The sequence below is a fragment of the Calidris pugnax genome, unplaced genomic scaffold (genome assembly GCF_001431845.1).
Source record: "Calidris pugnax isolate Ruff unplaced genomic scaffold, ASM143184v1 scaffold13, whole genome shotgun sequence".
NCBI classification, from domain to species: Eukaryota; Metazoa; Chordata; class Aves; order Charadriiformes; family Scolopacidae; genus Calidris; species Calidris pugnax.
The window spans coordinates 11649226-11659216 of NW_015090810.1; positions in this window are offsets into that span (position 1 = coordinate 11649226).

Genomic DNA, 9991 nt, shown 5'->3' on the forward strand with positions numbered 1-9991 from the left:
ATGATACAAGTTCAGGTTAGGCTTGCTACTACCCGGCCCCTGACCTGAATGAAAGAAGGCTTTGTCAGATGAGAACTGCTGAAGCTGCCTCTGATCCCGAGTAATTGATTAGTTCTGATACATATAGCTGTTAACCACGTACGGGTATGATAATTCGGTAACTCACATTGTTTTATAGACATTCTTGAACTGTAAAAATGGTGATTGGCCCCCGGCTGTAGCAAAAGTATTTGTTAGCTGAGCTACTGAGGGAGGTTCACCACCCAGTCAAACCTGTGGGGCAGTGTGGTCCTCAGTGCCACAAATGTTAGGAGATGGGCCAATAAAATTTGCTGCGGGCATAAAGGTGGGGTATGGAGTCAGGACAGAGAAGGAAAATAGAACAGCTTGATGACCCTGAGGATCACACAAATAAAAAGGGATGAAATTCAGTAACAGGGAGTTCATGAGTTGGAAATGAGTGAGAAGGAGCAGGGCGTACCAGCTGGTCACCAGAGGTCTGTGAGCTACCGGGAGCTGCCGTGGGAGAGAACAAAGTCATCTGGGAGCTGGACGGGTGGTGGCCGCGGGGTGAGGTACGTGCTAGGACCTTGCTCGGGGCTGTGGGGAGTGTGTCGCAACTGGGCTGCTGGGCACAGCTCCAGCCACCCGTGGGCAACGAGCTGGAACTGCAGCAGGAGGTCTCTAGGGGACTGCTCAGATGGTCAGAGAAATGAATAGTCTCTGAGCGTACAACTTGGGCTGGAGTAACCAACTGAGGAGTAACGTGGTTTCAAGCACTCTTTACACTGGGGTTAACGCACAAGCCGGAGGAAAATAGTTATCGGTAGTGGCTGTAAGGGCCTGAGGACATCTACCCTCTGGTGCAGGTCTGGCTGCCTGGGACAGGGGCCAGCTGGGTATGGAGCAGCGAGGCCTGCCCCGTCCCACTGGTGATGGTGAGGAGAGGCTCCCAGGGATGCCTTCAGTCCCACCTGAGCAGCAGTTCCCACCCCACCATCCCAGCCCTGCCTGGCCTGGCCATAGGCCATGTTACAGAATCACAGAATATTCATGGTTGGCAGGGGCCTTTGAGATCATTGAGTACAACCAAAAAAAAACCAAACCAAAACAAAACAAAAACAAAAACCCATCCCACCCCCCCACAAACAGACACAAACCAACAATCTCAGGCACTAGAGCCTGCCCTGAAGTGCCACGTCTACACGTTTCTTAAATCCCTCCAGGGATGGTGACTCCACCCCCTCCCTGGGCAGGCTGTTCCAGTGCCTGACAACCCTCTCAGTAAAGTAATTCTTCCTAATATCTAGTCTAATCCCCCCCTGCCGCAACTTCAGACCATTTCCTCTGATCCTGTCATTATTCACTTGGGAGAAGAGGCCAACCCCCCCCTCTCTACACCCTCCTTTCAGATAGTTGTAGAGGGCAATGAGGTCTCCCCTCAGCCTCCTCTTCTCCAAACTAACCATGCCCAGTTCCCTCAGCCTCTCCTCATAGGACTTGTTCTCTAGACCCCTCACCAGCTTGGTGGCTCTCCTCTGGACCCGCTCCAGCAGCTGAATGTCCTTCCTGTGGTGAGGGGCCCAGAACTGAACACAGCACTCGAGGTGAGGTCTCACCAGCCATCACTTCCCTATAGTCCTGCTGGCCACACTGTTCCTGATACAGGCCAGGATGCCATTGGCCTTATTGGCCACCTGAGCACACTGCTGGCTCATGTTAAGCATGTTGAGCTGGGGATTCTCAGGCTGAACCCAGTCTCTGTGTTGGTGGCAGACAGCAACATCAGCTGCACGTGGACAAATGTAGCTTAGAAACGGGAATAAAGTTTCTGTCCCCGCTTACATTAGGGGAAACCTTGTGCAGGAGCAATAGGAAAGAAAATTATAAGAAAAAAGAAGAAATTGCTTCTTAAAAGCAGTTTGTTGCATTTGTGAAAGGTACTATGCGACATAACAAGGGATGATTCCTGGAGACCTCTTTCCATTCCCATGTTCCTACATGGAAGTAATTTTTGGTACATTTTTCCCACATCTATAATAAACCCCACAAACCAAAAATACAAATCAAGGACGCAAGCTGAAAAAAAAATCAAAAAACCAACCAAAACAAAACACATTAGGGAAACATTTAGTGAAAATATTGTGTACCATATTATCAGAGTTTTCTACAAAGCTGTATTGATCTAAAATCCACAAAGGATTATGTGAAGAACAAACAGGGAAACCACGCAGTGGCTTACCAAACTGAAAACAACAAAACCTTTTTTGCAGGATAACAAGCCCAATTATCTGCTTTGAGGGCCTTGGAAATTGTCTTTAAGTTTTGTTTTACAAGGCTGGTAATTTGGAGGTGAGAAGAATATATGCATACATAAAAGTTTTCTGGGAACAGAGGAGAAAGGAAGAGTAGGAAAAGACACATTTATTGGGAATGGTTTAGGGACAGAGGGGTGACAAAGCAAGGTACTTTCTAAAGAAAATATAAGGATTCTTGGCCATCCTCGGTCCAGACAAAACTATCTAAATGTCTAAGATGCTCTATTTCTTTGTCTTTTTTTTTTAATATGTTCTCGATGCAATAGTTTTGTTCTAAATAAATCATTTGTGGATAATTGTGTCCTTGCCTTTGAATGACGAGGGTGTAGCATATATGGGGCAGCTGAAGCAACAGCATCTGGGTAGGTGAGGGGCCTGAAACTGCACTGGTCTGAGGAGAGGACAGCTGTGTGAATCCTCTATTTCTTTGTCCTTTCTCCTAAGTAAGATAAATACACAACAGTTACTTTACTGCACTTTTGAGGGGGAAAAATGAAAAAAAAAAACCAACATGAAAAGCTGTAAATTAGGTTTCTTCAGCCTCTTTAATCTTGCTGTTTCCTGCTCTGCCTTCCCCTTTTCCTCTTTATTTTGCATGGTTCTGTCTAGGTGGGTCATAAGCCCAGCTTTCTAAACATGGGGCGCTCACACTATGTTAGGTGGACTGCTGGGCTGAAAGGAAAGATGATATAGATGGACTTGGAGAACAATGCAGCTTTGTTGGATTTATTTGCTTTCCTGCACACAACAGTTTTTGGACTAGTGACAGTAAATTTAAATAGGAAGGTTGCAACTGGTATTTAAGGTATTCCTCACTGATTGCTTTAACCCCTTCTAAACTCTAGTGTGTCCCAAGCTTCAAGAAAAGCTCCTTGTGTTACCAGGCTTTGGATAAAACTCTTCCCAGAAGTTTACAGGATAGTAATTTTCCTTTGTCAGATTTTTCCTCTCTCAATTTTAATGATGGTTTTGTTCCAGAACATCATTCTTTTCATTAAGGCTTTGCTTTTCTTCCCTGTTATTTTAGACAGATTCTCCACACATGATGGCCAGTTTCCGAAATAAGGCATGGGGAAGCAGTTTGCTTTTCCATGGAGAACCTTGTTGTAAGATGGAGGCCTGTATAACTAAGCATTGTTCTTTCTGTGCTGTTTGTCAGTGAAGAGATGACTATGCTTTCTGGGTGACTTTACTTCTTTCTCTGCCTTCTGATCACATCTATTTTTGGCCAAGTATGAAATCTTCCCTGGAAACAGAACAGGCTACTATCTGTGCTGGACCCAGCAGATGGAGATAAAAGTTTATGGGCTAAATCCAATGATGGAATTATGCCCAGTTCTGCTGGGTTTGACTTTGTTGACTAAAGGTGAGCAGAGCTGCTAACCTTTGGAAATTGCCTTGCTGTTGACATTCCAGAAACGTTAGCCCTCACCTATTACCTCTGGCTTTTCAAAACTAAGTGGTAGGGAGAATGTGGCCTCAGCGCCCAAACTCGTTTAGAGGAATAGCACTAAACTAAAACAAATCAAAGTATCATATACTGTCCCTCTTTTTTCACAGCACTATGGCTCCAGAGGTAACCTTGGTCTGCCCTTTGAAAAAGCAGGGCTGCTTATGTGATGTATGTAAATTGCAGAATGCTGAATATTAAGGTATGTTCACGGCCTTCCTATTCTGTATATGCAGGTGTGCCATATAGTAATTAATGAGTTTGAACCTCAAAAAAGCTTCCTCCAACAACAAAAATACTGTTTTCTTTTTTAATAGGTAATTAATCAAAGTACAGGGAATATTACAGTCAACCTATAGTAGCGAGTGTTGATGTTTACGTGAGAGAGCAGAGTGTGGGGTGCTTGTGTGCCCAAGTCCCTGGTCAGAATCCTGTTGGAGTGCATCGTGTCCCTACATTGGACTATGCACCGAGCTTTTGCTGTTGTGGACAAAGATGTAGACCCAGAGGAATGCTGCAACTGAGACAAGAACTGAATCTAAGTCTAGAGTCCTGGTCCTGTGATCCTTCTTCCCATCCTTGCACAATGGTGCACCAGTATGAAACGGGGTCTGTGTGGCTCAGCAGCCCAGGTAATAATAAATACTAAAGGACCCTTCTCTCTCTCTGCTCCCTTTCTTCTGCCCCACAATTTATTGGCTGCTCCTTTTGTCACCTCCGGTGTCCTCTCACTATGCTGAGCCTGGCAAGGGGAAGATTTATATTCCCAGGGCATGTATCGCCCTGTGGCTCCATCCAATCCAACTCAGAACAGAGACATCTGCATTGATCCCCCATGGGACCCCACTGTGTTGGCCCACTGTGCAGTAGACAGGTGAGCCTGCCTGAGCACAGCAGTACAGCAGGGTGGCTGCTGTGCTAGGTTGATTTTCTGGCTTGGTTGGCACAAGCTTGAGGAGCTCTGCTCTGTGCCCTACAATTGTGGGTTGGATGCTCAGGATGCCCAGGATGCTTGGGGTTCTTCTCCTTCCTCACTCATTTCTATGAACCTCTTCCTGTCCCCCAACCTCCTGGCCCAGTGGTTGATACATCAAACCTTTCTGCAACTCTGGTAGCCCCTATATCAATAAGGTTGTAATTTTCCTGTTAGAAAACACACTCAAAAACTTATTGCAACTTGAAATCCTGCGGTTTCTTCTCAAAATACCAAAACTTGATTACTCTAAGCTTTCAGTAGTTACTAGCTGCATAACTAAGCCAATTCAGGACACCATAGATCTTGAAGTCTCTCATCTTAGGTGCTAGATTTATCTGCAAACCATGAGAGCGTAAAGTAGAATGCAAGCATCTTGCTGTGCACTGCTAGATAACTCTTCACTTCTTTTTTTCCTGGCTTTATACGAGGTGGCTTTCCCCCTCCTTTAAGTGCTATTTTGCTGACTCTGTACACTATATTGCAATCTGTGTTTTCAGTGCCATCTTGTCAGGGTGCAGTAGTGACATGTTGAAAATGTCGCTGTTAGGAACCCAGAATTAACCTGAAGACTGGCTAACCTGTCTAGAGGGCTGGAGAGACTGTCTCAAATTAGAGAGAGTGGCAGAGAGCCAGACAAAAAGAAACTCCTCTAAATTTAATGTGCAGATCACCCACCTATTAATGTGGTTTTGGCAGCACATTCCACATTGCACTGCCCTAACGTTGCCCAGGAACAGGCAGTCTTTCTGATTTGGGGATCTTAGGCTCAGAGAGGGCAGGTACTGCTCCCTCTTCTGGTTTTGAGGCACAGATGAAAGAACAGTAGGAGAGGCTGTTAGTAAATTGTTCTTCCCATCACCTTTGGAGGACTGGCTCGCAAACCAAGGAGCCAATGCATCTGGGAAAGCCATTGAATAGGCATACCAATTAATCCCTTCTTTGCTGGAGTGTTAGGCCAGCTGTGCCAGTGCTCTAAGAAGAGGAAAACATGCATTTATGTCCCTTTGCTCAATGTCTGTCCCTCTGCCTAAGAGTCCCTACAGCCCTCTGTGCTTCTGCCTCCTTGTCCTGATGTTCTGCTTTAATATGACAAAGTGATGGCTCGAGTGGGAACAGTAGGACTTGTGTCATGCAACAAGCAAGTGCAACAGAGAGGCAAGCAAAGGGTCAATAGCCCAGCTAGATGTGGCCTGACTGCAAATGAGAACCACAGCCCTTGGAGAGTGCCTCAGTCCAGCACTTCTCTTTGGAATGACCACAGAGCCCAAAAGCCAAAACATTTACCCTTTTGCAACTTAATCTCCACTACCCTGCATTTTATCTGGACTTTTCATTCCAACACCATGCCCAGTTTATCCATGCTGAAAGCACATGGAGCATACTGTGTGTGAGAGTAGATGTCATTTTCAATTTCTCCTTGAATATATTTTGGAGTGTTGGGAGACTTTATTTCAGTCTTTTATAAGTTGTTGATTTGCCAAAGTGAAAGAGAAATATTGAAGAGACTTGGCCAGCGCTGCACACTCTCCTCAAGGAGATGGAGCTTAAGTGCTTCTCCAGCTGGAATTCTCCTCCCGGGTCGCAGCTCTGCAGGACTGCTCTTCAGTGTCTGTTGTGGTCTCACCATGGTTCCTTTCACAGGTTCCTTTCACATGGTTCCTTTCCTTTCCCCATCCTTTGGTGGATCTCCCCTCTTCCCCGACTGAGGATCACATCCAGAATAATGCAAGCCTTGTTTTTCATTTTGGGAGACTTGCTATGCGTTCTTTTGGTAAGAGCACACGTGTGTGCATCTGTACAGCACGGGCTAAAAGCACAATTTTGTTATAGTTAGGAAACAGGGAGTTGTGAAAACAAGGAATATTAAATATTGTCTAGTAATGGCATCTCTGTGTATTCCTCCTTTTGGGTACCTTAGTGTAAATCAAAAGTAATTCTACTGAAATTGGGTCAGAATTAAGGCCTCTTTTTTTTCAGAAGAAGCCTCTTGCTGAGGATGTGGAAGAAGGGCTTCCTTCTACAACACACAGAGTCCTCTGAGGAGAGAGATGATGGACCAATGCTGTTGGTGGTAGATAATTAACGGCTAGGAAGGATAGAAAAGATAAATAATTGAACAATAAGGAGGACTGAAGCAATGTAAGTAGAGAAGAAAATGGGATTTTACTGAAGAAAAATGACAGAAAACAAAAGATAGGAAAAGGATGAAAACGCAACACTTCAGAAAAAAAAAATTAATGCCAATTTAATCATATGAAGTTCTGAAGCAAAAGTTTCATTACGTAAAGGCATTTTTCAAGCTTTTATGAAGTTCTACTTTTATGAAAAAGGACAAAATTTTGATTATCCATTGCACAAGTGTAGAGAGGGACAAGCGGGTAGTACACTTAAGTGGGGGGTTTTGTAATCACACATCCTTACAGCTGAAAGATACTTATACTGTCAAAGCCAACTGAAAACCATGGGATGACTCCTGCTCACTGCAGTGGTCATTGGCTCCAACCCATAACAAATTAAGTTTGTTCAAAAGATACCTTATTGCTTTATAAAGTATTTCTCAGTCAATTTAGTTTCTCATCAAAAGACAGCTTGCAAAAGCCAACGTGGCCTGGTAGGAAGAGCTGACTCAATGCCAGGTTTTAAAATAGCATAGGAAGTGATGGAGAGTAATGTTACATCTCCTGAAAGACACATCTACTGTGTAAACCGTACACACCAACTTGGTTTTGATGGGAAGCAAATTCTCTTCTCTCTCTGTTCTTTTTCTGCGTGAGGAAGTGCGTTGCAAATGGCATACAAAGATTGTGCCTGCAGAAGCAGCTATGGAAATCTACTTCTGAGGCTTCTCAGCCACAGATAACTCTGCTCGAAGCAGGAGGCAGCACCCTGGCACTCCTTGTTTGTTATATTGGCTATCGATGACTGTGTGGCAATGAGCACCTCAGAAATAGACCTGGCCACTAGAAGCACTCAGGTTCCTCGAGGATGCTTCTGTGTAACAGGAGGACCATCACACAGCGGTGGCACTGCCGCAGCTCAGGCGGCTGGACAGGGTCCCACGAGCAGATCTCTTGTTCAGGAGTAACACAGGGGAGTCACTCGCACTAATGGTATTTGATCTTGGTGTAATCACGAGTGATCTGGTGTAAGCAATACAGCAACTAAATTGCCTACCTTTCCCTAAACAAATGTCATACAACATTGGATGTATGCAAACTAACGATACGTTACCTAAAGAAAAGCTAATTACTTGCAAAGACTGATAGAAAATTGAATTTCACTAATGGATCGGTTTTCAGTTTGCTCCGTGCCCAGCCATTCATCATTCACAAAGAAACTGCAAAGTACAGCTTCAAGGAAATAATTGGAAGCAATTAAGTTATACAGAACTCATACTGAAAGTCACCCATGATCTTGCTAAATCCTAATTATTTTTTTTCTATTTCAGATTTGCATTTTTAGAAGAGAAATTGAGAAATGGACATTCTCACTTTTAAGTGAGCTATGATCTATCATGCATGGTAGCCACATTTAATTTGATTTTTAAACGTAGAATACTGTAGTGCACAGCCCTTCAGCCAAAGAACAAAGCAAGAAAATTAGAAAAATGCCATAAATTCCGATTTGCTTCTGTGAATGGAGAAGAGCAACGCAGTTTCTCTCTGGAAGGTCTGTTCACAGTTTACAAAATCTTTCATGTGCAATATCGGAAGCATCCACTTGGTGGTTACTTGTGCCTACAATGAAGATCCTTTTTTCCATCTCCAGGAATGAGTTACTCGCTTTCCATTTCTCTTCTAGTAACAGAGAGTACACAGACCTCTGGAAACAGCTGGGCTGCATTTTAAAATCTCTGGAATGACAAGATGCAGTGGGTGGGCCTTGGCTGTCCTAGATCACTCTTGCCAGTGAAACAAATTTAAAATCAGCCTGATGCAAATTCCTGACTTAAACTCGTTTCAGAGGGTCTGCAGCCCTAAAGCTGGACTGATTTTAATCTACATGACAACACAGTAACTTCTCTGACAGTATCAGCTGTAGAAACCTCTTCTTAATCAATACACTGCAATCTGTAATTTAGCCACTGGACTAGAAAAGATGACACTTAACTCTCTTACTTTTTCGAGCTAACACATATCTAAGTGATCACAGCCCTGCAAATGCCATATGTATATCATGTAAAATAAACTGCCTGTTTAAATTACTTCAGATCACTCATGTAAATAATTGCACAACGCAAGAGGCCACAGATAATTAACTTATTAAATGATGGGGTTTTTTACTTTCTACATAACCTTAGTGCAACTTCAAAATATTTCTGGAATTGCTTTACGCTCTTACAAAGGGAGGCTACAGAGAGCCAGATTCAGTACTGGGATAATGAGATCACTTGGCCTGAACTTGGTGCAAAGAATAGAACTTGGTGCATATAGAAAGACTGGAAAAGAATTGCAGCATTTTCCCTTCTTTGTTCTCTCTTTCACACGTTATGGACAGAGATTTCTCCCTTTCACACCCATGTCACACAGCAGCAGATTCCAATGGAGAGCATCTTCTTAGGCTAGAAAAGTTGTTCAGTAGTCACTGACTCCAATCCCAATCAAAGGCAATTCCACTTACAAACTGATTTAAGATTCGTTTTACAGCTAATTAAGCTGTTTTTCCTGTTGGTGATTGGTAACACGAATAGACAAAGGATGTAGCAGAGAAGCAATAGGTGATGTTGTGTTTGGGCACCATTTTTGATTGATTTTGAATAGAAATGCCAGAATATTTTTACATCTTCATTGTTCCATATAATCTGAAGAATTACAAGTAAACTGCAATCTGCCACAGTCATTGCCAAGGTGTCTCACTGGCTTCTCCAGATGATACTGTTTCCAAATGAGAGGGAAAAGTTGGCATGAGCTTAATAAAGAGATTAATTGGAAGGGGCTATATGAGAAGAGCAGGATGATTAAAATTGGTGGTGTGGAATCTAGGAAGTGGTAAAAGGGAAGAAGAAAATAAATGGTTTTCATGGGCAACTATGCCTAAGAAATATCTACCGAAAGTAAAAAGCAAACAGGACAAAATATATTACAAAATTATTCTATATATGCATGGGAAAGCTTTTTTTGTCTACACACTTCCCCTTGTTTAAATCAGTGAATTACTCTAGGCTTTTCCCTTGTCCACAAAGCTATACTCTGTATTTTATATTGTGCCATTTTTCTGCTTCTGGTTTGCAACGTGACCCAATAAACC